The following is a 1,006-nucleotide window of genomic DNA, read 5'->3' as shown; positions in this document are numbered from 1 at the left end:
CTAGTCACACAAGGATCCTAGAGGCAGGCTTAAAAGTTACTAAATAACATACATATGGTGACTTTCTCCTTTTGAGAGAAAGTCCCTCTTTTTACTTTTGGCCTAGTGCCAACGGTGCATTTTAATAATGCTGCTTTTAAACTGTCCTAGAGATAGACACGACAACTGACCAGCGACATGGAGACTCGGCATATACACTACAGTTGGAAGCTCCCAACTGTAGAGTTCACCCCCAACTGTAGAGTTCCATATAAGGAAGTTGGGTTTGACTGCCCCTGTCCTTTTACATCCCACATACCCCTTCTCAGGCAAATTCAACTTTATTCAACCACCCAGAGTCCCAGCTTGACTCGTAGATTCTGGAAACTCTCTCTAGGCAAGGGTTTTGTCAGGATGTCCGCAGCCATCTCATTGGTGCAGCAGTACGACAGTTCCACAAGTCCATCCTGAACTGCCTGACGTATATAATGGTACCTCACACCTATATGTTTTGTCCTGGCAAGGAACTTTTCACTTTGTGTCAGTTTTATGCAACTCTGATTGTCCTCCAGCAAACTGACAGCTTGCTTTCTCACCAAACCAAAGTCCTTGATGAGTTCATCGAGCCAGGCAATCTCTCGGCACGCTTCCGATGCAGAAATATATTCAGCTTCTGTGGAAGATAATGCTACACAGTTCTGTTTATAACTGCCCCATACAACAGGTCCATCCCCAAACATAAAAACATAACCACTTGTTGATTTATAGTCAGCATTATCCCCAGCCCAATCAGCATCAGTGTACCCAATTAACTTAGGATTTCTGACAGCTGGTAGCCTTAATTTACAGTTCACTGTACCCTTCAGATAACGCACCACCCTCTTCACACCAGCCCAATCATGCTCAGTGGGAGAACTCACTTTCCTGCTAAGAATCCCCACTGCATTGGCTATGTCAGGTCTACATGTGGTAACTAAATACAAAAGTTTACCAATTACCGACCTATATTCACTGTTATCTGGCAACA

This window comes from Lacerta agilis, chromosome 5, assembly GCF_009819535.1.
Source record: "Lacerta agilis isolate rLacAgi1 chromosome 5, rLacAgi1.pri, whole genome shotgun sequence".
Lineage (NCBI taxonomy): Eukaryota > Metazoa > Chordata > Lepidosauria > Squamata > Lacertidae > Lacerta > Lacerta agilis.
Note: the sequence above shows the minus strand (reverse complement) of the source record.